We start from the raw sequence: 20523 nt of genomic DNA on the forward strand, positions 1-20523 counted from the left end.
TGATAAAGTGATGTAAGGTTTAATAAACCATGTTTCTGGCCAAGTCCCAGTGAGAATGAATTCTATGTGACTCAGCCGTATGGAATCAATAATAACTAACTCCTGTTTGGCATTGAATTTGAGGGACAAAAAAGTACTGCCTCACTATGCTCACCTGCCACCCTTGCAAGACTTCTTTTTAGTACCCCCACCACAAATACTAGACTATGGAATTGATAATCTCACTTGTGAATATGAATGAAATATAGTTAAATATTTTGGACACTTATATGCCTAAAGGCAAAAAAATTGGGATCAATATTGTCAATGACCAATAGAAATCTTTCCAGAAGTAAGTTCTCCACTGCAATTATATTCAGGGGCATTTCATGAACAGCTGTTGTTTTTTAGCACATGCAGCTCTTACTTTCAAAATTTACAAAACCTAGATGATAGTAGAGCACAACACACCTGGAAAACTCATACTGTAAAATTTTGAAGACATAGCACTGGGAAACAGATCCTCCATAAGAAAGTGTTTGTCTAACTGCAACCACAGCCAACAGCATTCCCCCCTCCAACAAATAACCTCCCAAATAGCTTACTCATGAATGTCTTGGCATACATTGGCTAAAACTGCCAATGTAGACTGCCATAAATTAGACTTGACAAATTATGCTGTTGTATTCTTATGCTATAAACTATGTAAGTGTCCACCAGGATATCCTCTATATCATTTGGGAAGCTAGGTTGTTGAATGATTTGGCAGTTTGAATAGATGGCCCCAATATATTCAGTGTTTTATTACTTTGTAGTTTGCATTTGCAACCACCTGGCTAGAGGCAGTGTTACTGTTAAGGTGAGGTGGTGAGTTTGAGATTTCATTCTAAAGATATGCAAAGTGTGCTTATCTGGAGTTCCTGAAGTGTGCTGTGCTGTGTGGCTTTTGTCTCTTTTGTCCTCTCTCTCTCTCTCTCTCTCTCTCTCTGCTTGGACTTGTGAAGGAAGGCCAGCTTCTTCTGCCATTATGAAACTTCCCCTGGATCTGTAAACTTCAATAAATATCCCTTCCTCCATAACTGTGCCTGGTCTGGAAGTTTATCTCAGTGAACCTACAGCTGTCTGCTATATAAGTTGGTACCAGAAGTGGGGTGAGATGAACCTGACCATGTCGATGTTGATCTTTTGGAATCTTTGTTTTGGAGGAATAGGCATGGACTTGGTGCTTGCAACTGAAGATGCCTTCTGGAGTGGTAAGCCAAGTTGTATAGACTATTCTGATGAGAGTTTGACCAGGAAAAATGCAGATAGTATTGAACTTCAAGGTTTGGTTTATAAGATTTCTAAGGGGAAGGAAAGACTGCACTGAACTTTGTTGGAACTGGGCTGCTGGCATAAGGACTGGCTGCATCCTGATGCCAAGACCCAGAGAATTTGATTAAGGTTAACTTTGTAATTTACTGATATACTTGGATAAAGATAATTGGACTAAGAGATTTAAGATTTTTAAGCTGGAAAACCTCAAGAGAGTTAAAATTACAAGTACTGAGACTGATATTAGTTTACTGAACCTGCTATTGTCAAACACATTGGCAATTGTAAGGAAGATGTTCCAACAGCTTTACATTAAAACAATGGAAAGAATGCCTGAGGAAAGGCTATAATAGGAATGCAAACTCTTTTGGAAAGAGTTGAATGGGGAATGAACAACCTGCTTTTTAAGGTTGCAATTTATTTTGTCCCAGAATTAAGAATATGGCTGTGTCCTGCACATCTAGTATTGGTTTCAGAAGCATGAAAAATGAATGAAACGGCATGGTCATAAATTTCACACTGTTCCAGGATCCCCTGCTGTGATTCAGTATGAGGCAGAGCCTGATGCTCTGATAGACTGAAAGAGCCTTTGGAACATGGACAGTGGTCTGCATGAAGACCTGAAGACTTTTTAGATATACCAGGACTATGCAAGGGCTATCATAGAGCACACTGTTGGCCTAGGATGGAAGTGTTCCCTGGCTACTCTCAACAGCTGGAGGGATGGAATTGGAAAATCTGGAGACTGTCAGTCTCTGGTTATATGAAACTTGAACTGCAGAAGTTTGATGTTTGTTTGATTGTGGTTGGGTTTGCATTGTTTAGTATCTCCTTGTAGTATACCAGTTGAAAATGTTTATGTTGTGCCTTTATGTGTTGAAAGTATTTAACTTGTTTGACTTTTATAGGACTTACTATCTTAAATTGATCAAGACTGTGGGGACCTTTGAAACTGAACTGAGTACAATTTATAATGTGTGATGGTTATAAATCTATTGGGGGCCAGGGGTAGAATATGGTAGTTTGAATTGATGGCCCCCAATATATTCAGCATTTTATTAGTTTGTAGTCTGCATCTATAGCCACCTGGCTGGAGAAGGTATCACTGGGCAGATATTAAGGTGTGGTGGTTGGTTTGAGATTCCAATCTAAAGATATGCAAAGTGTGCCTAGCTGTGGTTTCTGAAGTGTGCTGTGATGTGCATCTTTTGTCTTTTTTGGCTTCTCTCTCTCTCTCTCTCTCTCCTTGGACTTGTGAATGAAGGCCAGCTTCTGCTGCTATTATGGAACTTCCTCTGGATTTGTAAGCTCCAATAAATATACCTTCCTCCATAACTATGCCTGGTATGGAAGTTCATCTCAGTGAACCTAAAGCCATCTGCTACAGATGGTCATTTAAGTGAGTCTAAAATCAGCTTAGGTATAATTAGCTACAAATTCAAATTCATAACAGTCTCATTCTGTAGTATTTGAGGCAGATGAGATTTATGATTGAGCTTTCTTGATATGGAAGCATCTTACCTTTGGAAGCTGCCCTGCCAGCACAGTCATTTCCTACTTGTTCTTTTGATTGAACAATTTGATATAAAATGTTAGTTACATTTTTTGTAATTTCTAATGTAAGTAAATTTGCTACATAAATAATGACAGTGATTGGAAAGGAATGGGATCTTAGGGCCAATTTAATTGCCAAGATTTTACAAATATCAATTGTGTTGTTCAATGTAGAGGGTCTCTTACTAGGGGATGCTTAGTATGCTTAGTATCCCAGGCTAAACTCCAGGGATATGATAAAACCCCTGGTAATTTTGTAAATTGTGAGAATGTAAAGGCTATGTTATCCAGCTCTTATATGAAACACCGTGAAACATTAGACACGGGAATTATTCATATTGTACTCAGCTCTCCTTTGCAGGGATGAACATCTAAAAGAGACACACTTTATTGGAGGTAGGGATTTATTTGAAGCTTACAGATCCAGGAGAATTCCGTCAAATGGCAAAAGCTAGTTCCCATTCATAAATTAAAGCAGGAAGACACCATCAAACAATCAGCACTTCAAGCAAGCATTGCCAGAGCTCAAAACCTCTCAGAAAACCTTTAGGTTGGAATTAAGATACCCCAAGAGTGACATGTCTTCCTGTAGTAGGAGTCTGCCTGCTAGTGGCTTAAGCTGATAACTCAATTTTAATAAAACACCTTAGTCTATGGGGGACATACATCCAAAGAACCACAGAGCTATATACTTAGTACAGGCTAAACCCCAGGGATATGATAAAACCTGGGGTAGTTTTGTAGATTGTGAGGCTATAATGGCTATATTATCCAGCTCTTATATGAAACACTATGAAACACTAGACAAGGGGATTATCCATTATGAGGAAAAGAATATTACATTTTCAGATTTGAGAAAGTGTGTGAGCAGGAGGGCCAAGAACCCCAAAGACTTCCAGATATGATCCATTGGACTTTGTAATTAGAGTGCAATTGCTATTTTCTGTATGTTGAAGTATAAAGTCTTAATGTGGGGTGCCCTTTGCAAAGTAACTAGTTTATGAAGGTAGTCTTCATAAATCAATTTCTTTATAACAATGCCCAGACAAGCCATTGGCCTGTTTTATTATTTTTTTTTAATCACATTTAGATATATATATAGAAAAGAGACCATCCTTTGATGCATGAAAGGATGAATTTTTAATATATTGCATAGTAATTATATTCCCATAGAGTTATCCTCTTAATTTTTAATCAATGAAGTATAGAAATAGAAATTGGCTAGGCATGTTAGTGTAACAGAACCCCAAAGGCAATGACTTTATCTTGGCTAAATGTGGGGATTGTCCTCAGACTTTTATAGTCATGACCTACATTTGCTACATGTAGGTGATAACTGCCAGAAGGGTTTGGCCTTTCAACCTCTACCTCCTAGGGGCCTCTTTTCACTCCCTTACCATAGGACCTTCCCGATTCTGGAAAGATTGTCCTTTTCCAGAAATCCTAATCCCAGGCACAGAAAAGTAGGACTAGACTGACTACACCAGCTGCCCAGATAGGGAGCTTACATTAAAGATACTCTCAAATGCCTTAGGGTGGGTTTCCCCATTTCCTGTCACCCCTCTTGGTATATCCTGGGCAAGAGCTCTGCATTTCTTCCTTTCCTTAAGTTCTAGGCTGTTCCATTTTCTAGGAGTCTCATGTTTCCATCTTCTTGGGTAAGAGTTCTGAATTTGTTCCTTCCCTTAACCTCCATTTCTCTTAAAGCTCTCCCTCCTAAAGAACTTAGCTATGATTAAATCCTACTGAACCATATTCTTTGGTCTGTAGATTTCATATATCAAATTTATAAGACAAAAATATGGAGAGCACAGACTCAGCAGAAGGCTTGTGTGAACATGACAGTCTAGTGCTCTAACTCCTGTATTATTGTCTACCCAAGCAAGAGCCAAGATAAGCCTCCATCACTCTCAAAACATATCCAAATTCCCATATTACCAGGAAATAAGACTACATCACATATGAATATACTGATATGCTGAGTCGTTCAACTTGGACTTCCCAGTTTTAGAACTCAGAGGTTTATTGTTTATCAATAGCTCAGTTCACAGTATGTTACTAAAACAGAATGGACTAAACTGTCGGTATATACTGTGGTCCACAGTAGTAGTTGCCAGTATGGAAGAGTGATGAAAGACAAGCAAAACCACAGAAAAGAGTTAACTGCTTTTTAAGACCACCATAGGCAGAAGACATCAGACTCTGATCAGACTCCTGATTCTGTGGGTACTCTAAACATGACCTCTCAACTGTCCCAGCACATAAAGAAAGATGAATAAAAAAGAATATTCCTGATTGGCCATTTTTAAAGTTAGGGTGGCTCAGAGAAATGCTAGAGTGTCATAGTTTATCTGATATTAACTAGATTGCTTTTTTTGCCATTAGTCAGAAAGGTTTCTAAAAGACATAGATTTGAAAAGTAATCAATCTATATATTTGCAAGACAGGTGTGGTTTAAAAATTAATATCAGCTTCATGTTTGCATATATGCATATATATTTGCGGGCTTATACTGGGACTGAGACATTTATATCATTAAAAAAGATGGATTCTTAAATATTTTGGAAGAATAAAGAAATCAGGCAGCAATAATTCAAATTTATCAAACAGCTATTTGCAAATATTTCAGTATTAATAATTGAATGACAACAGATATGGTGTTCTGATGTGATTTTATATTCAGATTTGTAATCCAGAATTAATGTTATAAATATTGCTATTATACGTCTTTAAAATTTTTGTTTATTGAGTGTGTAATATTTTAATGATACCACATGGAGAATTGAGGCATTCCAGTCCAAGTTTTGAGTTATAGTGGCCTCAAGATAGCTATATCCTTCTGCATTTCTCTTAGACTGCCATTTGTACTAATTACAGCAATTCATTTTAGCTAGCACATGTGGAAACAAATAAAAATGTGCAACCATACAAAATGAAATATGAACTGATCATAAAACTTTAAAATAAATTTTAACATGAAGGTTTTTTTGCCACTGTTGATTCAGGATCTCCTTCTTCTGCTTTTCTGCTTTAAACATGTGGACAGTTTTTGAGATTCTGTGATCAGTGTAAGTGCCATTGCCCAAGGAATTTCAAGCAATATATTAAAAATTTACTATCATATAAATTTGTTGGAAATAGTATTGAAATTTAAAAAAAAAACACTGGAAATATTAATATGCAAATTTGATGTTATCAAACTGTACTAATACAAAATGTTTGTTTCATCATCTTATTACTTGCATTCTTGAGCAGTTAGATGTCTCTGACAATGTTAGATTCAATTAGGGGTTTCAAGCACAGTTTAACAAGGTTTAGCTGTTAATATTAACTAACTTTTATATATAAAAAATAGAAAAATCAGAATATTACAAATGGTTTACACCCCTATATAATTTAATTTTCTTTTAAAAACTAGGGTAACAGTTTATTAAGACTGCAAGTGGTAGCAGAAATGAACAATTGTTTAGTGGAATAACAAAGTGAAGTACACATTTATTTATTTATTTATTTATTTACCATTTATGAGAAACAACTCTGGATACTAAGAAATTAAAACCACCAAGGCAGTGTTGTTTTTCTCTCACAATGAATGAACAGTCTTTTTTGAGGTAAAGCATGAAAATTAAGGAGTTCAATCTATAATTTAGCACAATATATAATTTATAAATGGATGCAGGTACTAGGAGTATCAAAATGAGCTGTAACTAATGCCAGTGCAGTTGTCAGGGATAATATCTCCTTGTTGCAACAGGGAGACTTCTCTCATATTTATCTCTCCTTCTCCTATCCCAACAAGGAAGATAGAGTACCCATCCAGAGGAACTCATTTCTCTGAATCCTTAATGACTAGAAACAGTGAGGCTGTTGATATACCAAGTTACAAATTATTTAGGATAATTCATTACAGTATTATCTACTCATGTTACTGCCCATTCCGCCAGAAGGGATTAGCACATGCTGAAAGTTGACTCAATCATACATGATTTTTTTTTCACATACAGATGCAGGTGTGATTGGAAGTGCCACAACTTATTTAGATTACAAAGTAGAAATTTTTCAATTATAATGTTCCTGTTAATCAGTATGTCTGTCATGTGGGTGTGGTGAGGATAAAAGTGCAAATGGGCCAGAGAAGTAGATATACTGGGCCATAATTTAGAAATACTTTTATTTCCATGAGTTAACTTCAGATGTTATCACTGTGCTGGCCATTTCTAATGTATGATTCATAGAACTGACTGGTTACCTTAAACATAATGACTGACATTCTTGCAAAAAAAAAAAAAGAAAGAGACAACCAAAAGTCATCCAAGCTACAAGTACCCACTTATGCAATAGTGGCACATAGCTCATGTGAGTAACAAATTGTTCTCAGATTAGAAATGAGACCTGTTTAGTGGGAGATAATCCATGCCTGGTACTGGGAACCAAGTCAGATCCCATGAATAGGAAATCAATAGACTCCAGAGAGAATCTCCACTGATCTTTGGTTCAGAAGAGTGGACATAGACATCAATAAGTCTCTCAAGTAACTGTTCTTATTGCCTTTAATACAAGCTCCTCTCACTTTTGGTTGAAGAGTCTGTCTTATCTCTCAGGCATCAGAACAGAAATCCAGGATACATCATTACAAATGCCTTTTAGCTCTGGCAGGTAATCAAGTATTTGCAATGGCCTACATTGTTTTGGAGAATTAATAGTCTCCTTGGCCAATAGCTCACTATGGTCGGCAACCCAATTTAGGCCCTGGGATTTACCAGCTATAGTCCCTGGTTTTATTGTTGAGTGCTTATCACCTTCTGTCTTGACTTTCCCCTCTCCCCCTTTTATTAGTGGTTATATATTGTAGAACGCTATTCAGAATGTGGATTTCTATGTAGATTACTCATGCTGTCTTAACTTTTGGGTAATTCCCTTTCCACCCTTACTGTCTCCTACCCCTCCAAGGCCCTCTCACACCTGATATTCTGTCCCTCCCCTAATCTGTCAGGTAACTTCTCATTTTCCCTCTACTTTTTTCTTCTTTCTATCGATTTCATTCTAGTTTTATGCCCACATTCCTGGTGTGCATTGCCATTTGCACTCTTTGTGAATTGATCCAAATTAGAAACCACAGATAAATGAATACATGAAGTGTGCTTGTAATATTGTTTAGAATGATTTTTTCAACACCATCCATTTTCCTGCAAATTTCATTTTTGCTTACTGCTGAATAGAATTCCATTCTGTATATATACAAAGCATTGTCATTATCCATTCATCAGTTGATGAGCATCAGTGCTGTTTCCACTTTCTAGTTATTGTGAATTGAGCAGCAACAAATGTGACTGAGCAGGTATCTCAGTAATAAAGATTGGAGTCTTTAGGCTACATGTCCAAAAGTGGTACAGCTTGGTCAAATGGTAGATCTATTTTCATCTTTTTCAGTAGTTTTCATAATGATTTTCATAGTGGCTGTACAATTTGTAATCCCACCAGCAGTGGAAAAGGGCTCTTCTTCCCCACAACTTCAACAGCATTTGTTGTAATTTGAGTTTTTGATGAGTGTCATCTTGACTAGAGTGAGATGAAATCTCAGAATCATTTTGATTCACATTTATATGATGATTAAAGATGTTGAACATCTCCTTAAGGGTATAATGGACATTTGCATTTTTTCCTTTTAGAATTTTTTGTTCAAATCTTGTGGTGGTTTGATTCAGGTGTCCCCTATAAACTTAGGTGATCTGAATGCTAGTTTCCCAGTTTATGGAGATTTGGAAATTAACACCACCTGGAAGCAGTGTATTATTGGGGGCCAGTTTATGGGTATTATAACCAGTTCCCCCATGGCAGTGTTTGGCACACTCTCCTGTTCCTATTGTCCACCTGATGTTGGCCTGGGGCTGATGTCCACCCTCTGCTCATGATATCATTTTCCCTGCCATAATGGAGCTTCCCCCTCAAGCCTATAAGCCAAAATCAACCTCATTTTTACCACAAGCTGCTCCTAGTTCGGTGATTTCTGCTGGCAATGTGAACCTGACTACAACAAATTTCTACTCCAGTTTTTCGTCAGGTTTTAGTTGTATGATATCCAAGTGGTTGATTCTTGATCTAATTTCCTGGACTCTTGGGGTCTTATTCAGGAAGTCTTTCTATATGCCAAATCATGGAGTGTTCTCCCTATATTTTCTTCTAGTTGTTTTAGAGTTCAGGCCTTATATTGAGGTCCTTAATGCATTTAGAGTTGGCTTTTTTGAAGGGCTAAAAAAGTAGGATTAATTTCATTCTTCTACATGAGGTCATACAATTTCTCCAGTACCACTTGTTGAAGATGCTGTCTTTTTTCCAGTGTGTAGTTTTGGCAAAAATGAGGTACCAATAGTTGCTTGGATTTAGAGATAAATTTTGTATATATGGCCTCACATATCCAAACATATCTTCAGCAAAAGAAATACCTCTGGTGGCATCACCATACCTGATCTAAAGCTATACTACAAAGCCATAGTAATAAAAACAACATGTTACTGGCATAAAAACAGGAGTATAGACCAATGGAATAGACTTGAGGACCCAGATTTTGGGTCAAGCAACTATAGCTACTTGATATTCGACAAAGGCCCGAACAATATAGGCTGGAAAAAAGATAGCATCTTCAACAAATGGTGCTGGACAAACTGGATAACCACATGCAGGAAACTAAAACTTGATACACACATTTCACCATGCACTACACTCAAATCCAAATGGATCAAAGACCTTAACATAAGACCAGAAACTTGAATACTACTGAAAGAAAATATAGGAAGTACTTTCCATGATATAGGAATGGAAAAAGACTTCCTGAACAAAACCCCAGTGGATCAAGTTCTTAAACAGTCACTCAACCAATGCTGAAGAGTTTCTTTACAGACAAGCATATAATAAGCAAAGCCAATAGAATACCCACAGAATGGAAGAAAATATTTGTGGGTTATCCAACTGATAGAGGCCTAATGTCTAGAATCTACAAAGAACTCAAAAGTCTAAACAATAAGAAAACAAATACCCTACTCACAAAATGGGGTGCAGAGTTGAACAAGCAATTCGCAGAGGAAGATATACAAATGACAAACACACACTTAAGAAAATGTTCATCATCCCTAATCATCAGAGAAATGCACATTAAAACAACTATGGGATTCCACCTTACCCCAATAAGGATAGCCAACATCTAAAAATCAAATGAAAATAAATGCGGGTGAGGATGTGGAGAAGCAGGAATACTCATTCACTGTTGGTGGGAATGTAGGATGGTATAACCACTTTGGAAAGCAATATGGAGACTCCTGAAAAAGCTGACTATAGAAATACCAACAGACCCAGTTGTACCCTTACTGGGCATCTACCCTAAAATCTTCAAACCACAGGCCAGAGAGATTTGCTCAACCATGTTTGTAGTGGCTCAATTCATAATAGCTAAAAGCTGGAATCAACCCAGATGTCCATCATTAGAAGAATGGATAACAAAGATGTGGTATATCTACACAATGGAATTCTATACAGCAGTAAGAAAATACAACACAAAGAAATTTGAGGAAAAATAATTGAAACTGGAACAGATCATTCTCAGAGGACTTACCCAATCACAGAAAAAAAATCAACACATAGTCTCAGTCATCTATAACACCTAACCTGAATCTACCCAAGATACCTTACATACACAGCAAACACCTCATGGACTAGACAATAGGATGGATGGGGAGGGCATCGAAGGGTGGAAAACAGTAATCTGGACCCAAACGGCAATGGTACCAAAAATTCTACTTCCTAAAAGACAGACCAAATGGCTGAACAAGACCCGTACAGGAAACACCTGAACCACAAGACACTGGAGAGGGTAGGATCAATACTAACCTAAATCTTCTACATCTTCCCTCCCTCCCTCTACCCCTCTTCCCTTTCTCTCTCTCCTCTCTAACTCTTGTATATTAGTTATAGTGGGCACTGACCTGTAACCCCCACTTCCAGCTTGGGTTACCATCCACAATGAGCTTTTGATCAGAGAAACCTACAAGGTTTCTCAAAACAATGATAGACTTCTGTCAGAGTACTTGATGACCCACCAAATGCCATTGATAAGACCCTATTGCTGAAGACTCCATACACAGCTGACACATAAAATGCAATGGCATGGCTGGAAGCCAGGAGAGAGTCCATCCCCAGACAGTCAGCGTGTCTAGTGCCAGAAGGTGATACATGGGCAACTGGGGGAAATGACTAATATCTGTCCAAGCAACTCATTGTCTAACCTAATTAGCAACAAATAACCTGATGTGATGCCCACACAAGTGCAATAGTGGTACACAGCCATGGTGGGGAACCAACTGCTCTTGGTTTGGCTAACTGATCCCCTCAGTGGTACAAGACCGGTAGGTGAAGCTGGGAAACAAGTCAGAACTGTACCCAAACATAAGCCCACTCTCCAATATCAAGCTACCATCAATCATGGGCTACAAGAGGGCCTACACTTATCAAACTCTCTATCAAAAGTAATTGTTATCTCAATTTTCTGGGTGCTAACTTACTCTCCATTGGAGAATCTGTTTCTCTTTTTCAGATAGATGCAGATCCTAAGGAGAGAGCTGCCCCATCATACCTCAAAAGGGGCCCGACTGAAACTAAGGACAATTGGCGAAACAAGCAAGGGTGATATTTTCCTGATGAACCGGATACCAGCACAAAGGGAAAAAGACCAACACAGAGAAAAATCAACTGCTACCAAATCAGAGAGCCAGAGCCTCAGAGGCTCCCAATACCTCAACACTGAAGCAGACCAAAAATGAACCCTACATGGCTCAGGGAAATTTTGTGGAATACGGGGCAGAAAGAATGTCAGAGTCACATGTTGGGTCATGATATGCAGAGGCATTTATCGTACCAATAACTGTGGACTAACTCCACAATGCACGACTCATTTACATCAACAAGGAGGGTCCAATGGGAGGGGGTAGATCATTGATGAGCCTAAAAAATGGTACCAAACTGCCTGTATTTGCTGAAAAGAAAACTAATAAATTAAATTTAAAAAATTGTATTCCGTGCCATTGATCTGTTTGTCTGTTTTTGCTCCAGTACCATGCTGTTTTAGTATGATGGCTTTGTAGTATATCTTGAATGCTAATATGATGATACCTCTAGATGTATTACTTTTGTTGAGGTTATTTTTCATTATCTGAGGTTATCTGAGGTCTTTTGTTCTTCTTATGAATTTAGAGACAATATTTTTCTATCTCTCTGAAGAATGTTACTGGAAGTTTTTCTTGTAATTGCATTTAATGTTTGTAATTCCTTTGGTAGGATGTTCATTTGCAGAGTAACTTTTTAAATCCATGAGCATTGGAGGCATTTCTATTTTCTTGTTACCTCTCAACTTTCTTTTGATATTTAATGTTTTCTTTATATAAGACTTTTGCTTTTTTTGTTTAGTGCTAGTATAAGGTATTTAATTTTTTGTAGCTATTGAAAATGGGATAACATTCCTATCTCTCTCTATGTCTGTCTTTGGCATATAGGTAGGCTACTGATTTTGTGTATTGATTTTCTTTCCTGCTACTTTACTGAAATAATTTATAATATTTAGAAGCTTTTTGGTAGAGTCTTTTGGGTCACTTATATGGAAAACTATGTCATTTTCAAATAGGGCTATTTTGGTTTCTTTCTTACTAAGATGTATCCCTTTTATTTTGTTTCCTTTTCTTATTGCTTGAGCAAACACTTCAAGTACTATGGCAAAAAAGCAATGATGTTGTTTGGAACCCTTCTGTTGTTCTAGAAATTTATGGCAAAACTTTCAATTTTTTCCCAACTTAGTGTGATCTGGGACTTATGTGCATTATAAATAATCTTCATCATGTTGATATATATTTCCTCCATCCTAGTTTTTCCAATGTTTTAATTGTGAATAGATGTTATATTTTGTCAATGGCCTTTTTTGCATCTATTGCAATAATCATGTTATGCCTGTACTTATGTTCACTTTGTGGTGAATTACTTTTATCAGTTTCCATATATTGAAATACCTCTGGTGTGAAACATACGTGATTGAGGTGGTTGGCACTTTTGCTGTTTTTTTTTTCTTTTAATATTTTATTTATTTATTTGACCAAGAGAGGAAGAGGCAGATGGAGAAAGAGAGAATGGGTAAACCAGGGCCTCTAGCTGCTGAAAAAAAGCTCCAGATGCTTGTGCCCCTTCATGCATCTGGCTTATGTGGGTACTGGGGAATTGAACCTGGGCTCTTAGGCTTCACAGGCAAATGCTTTAACTGCTAAGCCATCTCTTTAGCCTTTGATGTGTTTTTAAATTTAGTTTGTGCAGATTTTATTGAAATTTTCTGCATGTAGTTTCATTAGGAATATCAGCCTATAATTTTCTATTTTTGTTGGGTCTCTGGTTTAGGTATTAGAGTAATATTGGCTTCATATAATGAGTTTGGGAACATTCCTTCTTTCAGTTATATAATTAAAGGTGAGAAGTAATTTTAGTTCTTAATGAAGAGTTGGTGAATACATATAAGACTGGACTTTTTCAGTTGGGAGCTTTTAAATTACTTTTTCAATTATGTTAGGATTAATACGTTTGTTTAGAAATTCTATCTGTTCTAGATTTAGTTTTGGAAGGTGATATGGCTTAAAAAATTCATCCATTTCTTTTATGTTTTCCAATTTTATGAAGTACAGGTTTTTGAAATATGAAATATGATGATTCTTCCAGTTTCATTGCTGTCATTGGTGACATCTGCATTTTAATTTCTAATCTTGTTGATTTCAATATTGGGTTCTTTTTAGACATAGTACTGATTATTATAGAGATAGATTTTTATGTCTTTCTATATCCATTAAAGTATTATAGCCTTTTTTAAGGAAAATTAAAACTTCCATAACTCTGAGATATAAACAGCAATACTTTCATTTTATTTTCATATCATATTTTACAAAGCATTAAAGTATATTTGTTACCAGTTTAATTAGCTCTTTGTTTTAACAATTTTAAAAATTGTTTTATTTATTTCCAATTCCTTGATTCCTGATGTGATCTTGATAACTTCTTTCTATCTTGTACTTTTGGGTATGAACTGCTCTTGTTTTTACAGTACCCTTCAAATGGATATTTAAGTTATTTATTTGATATGTTTTATAATGTAGGCATTTAGTGGTATAAACTTCCCTCATAAAACTGCCTTCATGTATCCTATTAGTTTTGGTAAGTCATATTTTCATTGAAATTCGGTACAATAAATTTATGGAATTCCTTTCTGATTTCTTCAACAATCCTTTCATTGTTTAATAGTGAATTGTTCAGTCTCCAGGAGTTTTTTGTTGTTGTTGTTGTTGTTATTGTTTTCGAGCTTTAATGCATGTTGTTTAGTTATAATGCAGAGAATGATATCAGCTTTTCTGAATTTGTGGAGACTTGCTTTATTCCCCAATGTATGGTCTATTTTGGAGTAGCTTCCATTAGCTGCTAAGAAGAATGGGTATTCATAGAATTAAGGTGGAATGTTCTGTACATGTCTTTAAGTCCATTTGGTCTATTGTGTTGTTTAACTACATCATTTACTTGTGTATTTTATGATGATAGTGGAACATTAAAGTTTCCTGTACTGCTACTATTATATTGGGATTTATACCTGTTTTATTATCTAGTAAATTTTGCTTTATGAAATCATGTGCCTCCGTGTTTAGTTTATATAAGTTTATGTTAGAAATATTCCCTTGTATTATTCCTTTAATGAGTATGAGGTGGCCCTCTTTATCTCTTTTGATTTCCTTTGCTCTAAACTCTATTTTTGTCAGAAGTCAGTACAGCAACTCCTGCTAGTTTCTTGTTTCCCTTTGCTTAGAGTATCCTTTTCCATCCTTTCATCCAATGGTGGTGTTTATCTTTGATTTTAAGTTGGGTTTCTAGTAGACATATAGACAAATAGATGGATCCATCTTGCTGACATGGCTTGTTAACCTTTGTATTTTGATTGGGGAGTTGAGCTCTTTAATTTTAATAGTTATAATTGTGAGGTGTGAGTTAATCCCTGTTATGTTGATGGTTTTGTGGAACTTGGTATTTTCTCAGCCTTTGCATGATTTAATGTCCATTCTAGTTTTGACTGTTTTTTGTTACCTCTCTTGATGTGCATGTTGGGTTATCTCCTGAGTGTGGAGTATTCCTCACAATTTTCTCTGTACTGCTGGCTTAATGCTCATATAAATATACAGCTGGTTTATGTTGTGAAAGGTTTTTCTTTCACTTCATATTATAAGTGATAATTTTTCTGGGTACAGTAGCTTGGGTTGACAGCCATGGTCATTTACCTTTTTAAAAAAAAATATTAATTGATTAATAAGGGTAAAGAGAAAGAGAGACAATGGCAGGCATGCATGTGCCAGGGCTCTAACCTCCACAAATGAACTCCAGATGCATGTGCTACTTTGTGCATCTGGCTTTATGTTGGTACTTGGAAATAAAATCTGCATTTTTAGGTTTTACAGGCAAGTACCTTAACTTGTAGGCTACCTCTCTAGCCCTTATTTATCTTTTGAAATACTCCATTCCAAAGTCTTCTGGGTTAAAGAGTTTCCATTAAATAATCTGAGGTAATTCTGATAGGGTTACTTCTATATGTAATAGACTGTTTTACTCATCCGTTTTAGTACACTTTCCTTGTTTTGTGTGGTTAGTGTTTTAATTATTCTGTGGTGTGGCATATATATTCTGTGATCCTGTTAATTTGGTTTCTATGAATCTCCTGTGCCTGGATCTTATCTCTTTTGTAAGGTTGGCAAAATTTTCTTCAATAATTTTGTCAGAGATATTCTATATGCCTTTGACCTTTATTTCTTCTCCTTTTTTTACATCTATGATGCAAATATTTGGTCTTTTTAAGGAACCCCAGAGTTCCATTATGTTCTGTTCACATATTTTCATTGAAATTGAAAATGTTTTGGAGTCTTTACTGTTTTGCCCTCTAGTTATGAAATTCTGTCCTTCATGTGATTTATTATGTTGGTCAGGCTTTCTTGGGAGTCTTCGAAAAGGGTTATTGCATTTTTCCTTTCTGCTTTTCTTTTTTCAGCATTTCTATCTCATGCTTGAATTCCATTTTCATGTCTTTCTTTGACCTTTTTATTGTCATTTAGAGTTGATTCCTACATTTGGATATGCCCTCATTGAGCCTGTTCATTGGCCCACAACCTCATTTATTTGTTTTTCTCCTCAAATGCCCTCCACCTTCTTTTGTTCTCTATTTGATTGTCCTCAATTTTATTTAGCCATCTATGGAGTACTGTTTCCCTATTGTCTTTAGTTTCTTTCAGCCATCTATTGAGATATTTTTTGTTGATTAGCTTCCATTTTCTTCATTCATCTCTTGAGTTCATTGTGTTGCCTTTTTTCTGATTCATTAAGCCAAATTTTGATTTGTAATTTGATTTTTTTTTTTTTTTTTTGCTGTTTGTTTTCCATTCCCCTAAGCTATTCTTTAACGTTTTTGTTTGATTACTCTTTTTTTTTTTTTTTTTTTTTCAGTTTCTTCCCAACCAGTCATTTGTTCTGGGTCTCAGTAAATTCATTCAAAATGTTTGTTAAGATTTCATTTTGTGATTTTATGTTGTGGTAGTTTCAATAAATGGCCCCCAATATATTCAGTGTTTTATTAGTTTGTAGTTTGCATCTGTAGCCACCTGGCTGGAGGTAGTGTCACTGGGAGAATCTTAAGGTGTGGTGGTGGGTTTAATTTAATCTAAAGATATGCAAAGTGTGTCTAGCTGGAGTTCCTGAAGTGTGCTGTGCTGTGCAGTGCTGTGTGTCTAGCTTTCTGCCTTGTGGCTTGTACTTCTCTTTCTGTACTTTGATGTGTGAAGGCAGGCCAGTTTCTTCTAATATTATTGAGCTTCTCCAGGATCTGTAAACTTCAATAAGTATCCCTCCCTTCATAACTATGCCTGGCCTGGAAGTTCATCTCAGTGAACCTGAAGCTATCCGCTATATATGTCTTGGGTTTCATCAAGCTATTTTGGGCCTAGGTAATCTTGGTTTGTATCCCTTTGCAGGGTGTCTGTCATATGTTATTTGCTTTGAATTGAGGTCTGTCCATAGCAGATCTTGTATTACTTGTATTGAGTTTCCTTGTCTAAATCGATTGTGGTGGGTATGGGGTTGAAGACTATTCACCTGGCCAGAGTGGGCTCCCTTGAGCCTAAGCAGGATTTATTTCATGTGTACCACCTTTTAGCAAAGCTGGGTAAGGCCTTGGGAAACCTAGTTTCCTGGTGAAAAAGTTGAGCACCTTTCTTCTAGTCTTATTCATGGCCTGGCTTTTTGGAGTGAGATAACTTCCAAACTTCTCATGGCAGCTAGCGCCTCTGCTTAAGCCATTTTTTCAAATAATTTTTTGGGTGTTGGAGTTTCAAAGACAGGTGTAAGATGTAGAATCCAAGTTGGTCAAATGCTTGCTACTGACCTTCCACTGGGTTGTCCCTTCCCAGGCAGTTTCCCCTGAATGACATCTGCTTCTTTAGCACAACCACAGTGCTCACTCCAGTTTCAAAATGGCTTGTGTCACCACTAGAAACTGACTGTCAGCAGCTTTGCTCATTCCTGAGCAGCCACCTTGCAATACCAACAATCATTTTTTTTATAATAACAATTGCATATGATAAACTAAGTAGTATGTCTTATATTAATGAAGCTGAATAAAGAAGATTTTAATCAGCACAGAGAAAATATGATAAAAGCGATTCTACTTACAAGGTACTGTAATCTGTACAAATTCCAAGTCTAGGAGAAAATTCAACACAGATAATTCCAAAAGCATGTTAAAAATATTCAAATTACTTTAAAATATGCATAATCATTTATCAGTTAAGATGCAGCCAAAATAATACTTATCCATGATGATTATGGTTGAAGCAAAAATTTTTGTTGGAAAGTTTAAACATCACAGAGCAGTAACAAAAATGTGAAATGTAAAGAAAGAATCTTAAAGAATAAATTAAATGCATTTTGATATTTCAGAGTACCTAATATAATTGAAAAAATGGCATTGATTCTGCATTATCCTATATGCTTATTATGGGTTACATAAATAAACAGGAGCAGGTTTGACAAAGCTAAGCATAAATCACATGCAGACTGTTATTCATTACATAGTAGCTATAGTGAGTTTCTGTCTATTAATCTGCAGTTGCCTCTTGTAATTGCAGAAGAAAATCATGCTATAACTTGGTCACCTTGCATAGTTTGGTTTGGTTTGTTTAGAGTCCCTAACTTCTCCTGAGTATATTCAATTCTGTCCTGCTTACTCCATTGTCAGATACAGACATGCATGCGGGATAAGTAACTCATGATTCATGAGGCTATTTCCTATATACCTAGGGGTACTGCCTTGAAAGTAGATTAAAATCAACAAGTCACAATAAGGTCACATCTTCAATGTCATGATCATTTTTCACTTGCAAAAATCTAGAATTTTAGATTGACATTTTATATATATCTGGCTATCTATCTATCTATATATAATAATGACTAGTTTGAAACTGAATGAAACATTATGTCTTATTAGTGACTGTCCTACCTATAGTACATGGAAGGCAGCTATGCTCACCACTATGTCACCAATGCTACCCATAGTAATTGGATCTGGAATGTCACACCAGTTTCCTTTTATTTACTTAGGATAACTATGAATTTGAGTAAATTAGAGGATGATTATTTTCTTTATATATTTTAGACATTATGTAGTATCTATCAAGATTGAAACATCATTTTCAAATTGGTTTGTCTGAAGATTTGAAATATTATATAATGACAATAGTGATGGGAAAACTGAACACTTTCCTTCAAGCTACTGTCCTCTTCCAGACACTTTAAATCTCTCTAAATATTCTTATAATGTGGGTACAAGATGCTGGCTAATATTTATTGAGTACTCACTATGTGCAGGAACCATTTACCTATGCCCTTTACATCAATTGCAAATTGGTTACCTCAGCATCCTTATGGGGGTCGGTATTGCTCTTTTTCACATTTTGCCAATGCATAAACTGTGGTAGAGAAAGTGTTCATGACTCTCTGGGTCACATGCTTGTTGCCCTATAAGTCAAGGTGCAGAAATAGATAGCCAGGATCTCAAAATGGCCAGGAGTAGAAGAATGCTCTTGCCAAATCCACCTTAGTTTCAAAGGGGAGTCACCATGGGATATTATTTATAATCATGGCAGTTGTCAATAAAAAGAAAATCATGAAAAAAGAAGGGATTCAATGGAGGGTGGATTTGGGAGGGAAAATGGTGATGACGAGAGTAAAATGTCATAGGTCATTGTATATACTTGAGGAAGTTGTCAATGAAAAGCTAGAAAATAAAAATAACTAAATAGCACAGAGGGGAAACCCATTTCAGTGAGTGCTTATCAAATTTCATATATATCAGAATCACCTAGACACTTCTTCAAAGCCTTCTTGAGCCCTATCCCAGAGACTGAGATTCATAGTGCTATGACCACAAATTTACATTCTAACAATTTCCTGGGTGCTGTTAATCTTTAGTTTGAGTATCACTACATTGAATCATATTTAAATCATAATCTATTTCTTAGTTACAGTAAACCAGAGCTGTATATCTTTAAAATTCAGATTTCTATGTAGTATGTAATTTAGTAAAGACAGAAAAACAAAAGTTCTGTTTGAGAATCAAAATCTTGTCCACTTAAACCCAATAGCAAAACTTTAAATACACACACACACACACACACACACACACACACACACACACACACACATATACATATACATATACATATACATATACATATACATATACATATACATATACATATACATAATGTGAACATATATGTTACTTGATCAAGGGTTAGCAGAAATTTCAAGATATACATGACATGAGAACATGATATGGGAGAGACTGACTGATAAGACTTTAAACCATATACTTATATTACACAAATAATTGAATTAAAAAACTGCGTTTTGAATTAACTTTTTGTTTTAAGTATATTGCTAGTTTTTTTCTAATATTTGTAGTTCTGACATCAAAATTACCACCCATTTGATCCAGTAATTAAGTATTAAGAGAGAATATTGGCAAACATGTGTAGGAAGTTAGTAACAAACTACAGTTATGCTTACAAAGGAATTAATACTTTTTTGTATTCATATTGTCATATTTCTCCATAGCATCTTTTACCATAACGTTGGTTTTGTTAAAACATTTCCCTAAGGTATCAAGTTAGCAATGAACCAGTTAAAAGAGAAAATAATCTTTTCTCATTGTCTCACTGAGGCCTAAATAATTTTTTTCCCTTTTGGAAAAAGACATCTTAATATGTCACGTTTCAGTTCCAGCTCAATAAACAACCATTTATTTACAATTTTAAAACAATCTTCAGCCTAGTCAGGTAAGAATTATTTCAAAAGAATAAAACATTTTCATTTCCCATCACTGCCAAGAAAGAAAAGCGCATGAGTTATGAGTCTTGCTATGTTGTCTTAAGTTGATTACTATGGAATGATTAAAAAACTAGCCGTGCTGTCAGCGCAGAGGAGTGCATTGTAAGTGTAATAACAGCTTAGGGACACCATCCATCAATGCCGCACTTGGAAGAAGAAAAAAGTTGATCTATTTCTTTGGTCATCATT

The sequence above is a fragment of the Jaculus jaculus genome, chromosome 4 (assembly GCF_020740685.1).
Source record: "Jaculus jaculus isolate mJacJac1 chromosome 4, mJacJac1.mat.Y.cur, whole genome shotgun sequence".
Lineage (NCBI taxonomy): Eukaryota > Metazoa > Chordata > Mammalia > Rodentia > Dipodidae > Jaculus > Jaculus jaculus.